Genomic DNA, 3057 nt, shown 5'->3' with positions numbered 1-3057 from the left:
CTGCAGACGTAGGGTGTGCTGAAGGTCTTTCCTGACCATATTAACGCGGACAGTGAGTGCACCCCGCTTTGGGGCAACGTGTGGACAGGAATAAATCTGGCCGGTCCGGTCGGTGGGTTTAACCGCAGCTCAGATGGCGGCTCCACAGCTGTCACCAGTTGAGAGCACAATGGAACATACTGGCGAGTGGCTGAATGGGGAAGATGCTAACAGTACACCCGAGTATTACAAACTTTATTGTGCATTGCAAATGCTGTCAGTCCACTGGGGTGTGATATGGACTTCCAATCCCAGGATACTTTGTGCTTCGACTCACCTGAGTTTGATTGTGTGTAGCATTAAAAGATATTTGTTGGATAGTCACGTGTCAGCATTTCAATGTAGCAGCGTACCTCTGAAGAAGGGCAGAGCCCGAAACGCGTCAGGTGCTGCAGAAGCAGGGTGTGCTGAAGATCTTCCCTGACCCTATTACCGCCGACAGTGAGTGCACCTCGCTTTGGGGCAACGTGTGGACAGGAATAAATCCAGCCGGTCCGGTCGGGGGATTGCACCGCCGCTCAGATGGCGGCTCCGTAGTTGTCACCAGTTGAGAGCACGACGGAACATACTGGCGAGTGGCTGAATGGGGAGGATGCTAACAGTTTGTCTGTGAATTACAAACTTTATTGTGCATTGCAAATGCTGTCAGCCCACTGGGGTGTGATATGGACTTCCAATCCCAGGATACGTTGTGCTTTGACTCACCTAAGTTTGATTGTGTGTAGCATTAAAAGATATTTGTTGGATAGTCACGTGTCAGCATTTCAATGTAGCAGCGTACCTCCGAAGAAGGGCCGAGCCAGAAACGCGTCAGGTGCTGCAGATGCAGGGTGTGCTGAAGATCTTCCCTGACCCTATTAAGGCCGACAGTGAGTGCACCCCGCTTTGGGGCATGTGTGGACAGGAATAAATCCGTCCGGTCCGGTCAGGGGGTTGCACCGCCGCTCAGATGGCGGCTCCGTAGCTGTCACCAGTTAAGAGCACGATGGAACATACTGGCGAGTGGCTGAATGGGGAAGATGCTAACAGTACGCCCGTGAATTACAAACTTTATTGTGCATTGCAAATGCTGTCAGCCCACTGGGGTGTGATATGGACTTCCAATCCTAGGATACTTTGTGCTTTGACTCACCTGAGTTTGATTGTGTTTAGCATTAAAGGATATTTGTTGGATAGTCACGTGTCAGCATTTCAATGTAGCAGCGTACCTCTGAAGAAGGGCAGAGTCAGAAACGCGTCAGGTGCTGCAGACGCAGGGTGTGCTGAAGAACTTCCATGACCCTATTAACGCCGACAGTGAGTGCACCCCACTTTGGGGCAATGTGTGGACAGGAATAAATCCGACCGGTCCGATCGGGGGGTTGCACCGCCGCTCAGATGGCGGCTCCGTAGCTGTCACCAGTTGAGAGCACGACGGAACATACTGGCGAGTGGCTGAATGGGGAAGATGCTAACAGTACGCCCATGAATTACAAACTTTATTGTGATTTGCAAATGCTGTCAGCCCACTGGGGTGTGATATGGACTTCCAATCCCAGGATACTTTGTGCTTTGACTCACCTGAGTTTGATTGTGTGTAGCATTAGAGGGTATTTGTTGGATAGTCACGTGTCAGCATTTCAATGTAGCAGCGTACCTCTGAAGAAGGGCGGAGTCAGAAACGCGTCAGGTACTGCAGACGCAGGGTGTGCTGAAGATCTTCCATGACCCTATTAACGCCGACAGTGAGTGCACCCCGCTTTGGGGCAACGTGTGGACAGGAATAAATACGTCCGGTCCGGTCGGGGGGTTGCACCACCGCTCAGATGGCGGATCCGTAGCTGTCACCAGTTGAGAGCATGACGGAACATACTGGCGAGTGGCTGAATGGGGAAGATGCTAACAGTACGCCCGCAAATTACAAACTTTATTGTGCATTGCAAATGCTGTCAGCCCACTGGGGTGTGATATAGACTTCCAATCCGAGGATACTTTGTGCTTTGACTCACCTGAGTTTGATTGTGTAGACAAAGTTTTGAGAAATCATATCAGCACTCCTGTGAACAAATAATTATAACAATTAGGACATAAGTTAAAGACCCTGCCGATCTCAAAGGAAATTTTCTAAATCAAACTCTATTGATTCTAGAGTTGTTTAAGGATATCAGCATGTGTCTTTGTCAAGACAGGGATTCCAAAAATGTATAGTCCACTTATTTGTTTTTTTCTTTTCAATCTTTATTCTTTCAAACAAACAGGTATTTCCAGCAACAAGTAGAGATCATCAGAGATCACCAACACGTGTTTCGTCCTCCACAAGGACTTTTTCAAGGCTGGAAAATATATAAATAATGTACATTGTGAAATCAATTATAAGTTTAAATCCTGAACATATATACATTTCCTACACAGATTCCTAAATATTAAAAAGTAGCTACATATTTACATGCCTATAATCAAACAAACCATATTTACAGTGGGACATGACACAAAATTGTTTATGGTGTACATTAGAGTGCACAATGTAATAACTCAAACTGCAATGAAAACAGTTAACAAATAGTCTAAAATTTGTACAGATTTGAGTAGGCATACCCACCATAAGTGGGATAACCCACCATGAGCGGGGCTTGAATGGTTAAACGAAGTCACTCATATTAAGCACACAGAAGCTTCATATTGAGGGGGCCAACATGGCGGAGAAGGAGAGTACGAGTCATTAATTAAAACCTATGTCAGCTGATGCCGGTGTCAGAATCAAAAACACACGCTAGTCACTCTCAAGGTTATGAAATTTGATAAATAGCAAGAGGCCAGACCAGGATACTGTATAGCTAGGCCTGGAGGTATACATAAGCCACACAGCCTAAAAGAAATGATGCACAAATGGATGAGAGACGAAACCCAAACGTACGCCAACTCACCATAATCATAAGTTGTAAGAAGGGCTAGAAGTGCGGGTCGAGAAATATGGGGTGAACGGATCACCACAAGTAATGGCTGACCTTTAAAAGGAAAAATAAGCGTGTCAGCAAAAGT

This window comes from Lissotriton helveticus, chromosome 3_1, assembly GCF_964261635.1.
Source record: "Lissotriton helveticus chromosome 3_1, aLisHel1.1, whole genome shotgun sequence".
Lineage (NCBI taxonomy): Eukaryota > Metazoa > Chordata > Amphibia > Caudata > Salamandridae > Lissotriton > Lissotriton helveticus.
Note: the sequence above shows the minus strand (reverse complement) of the source record.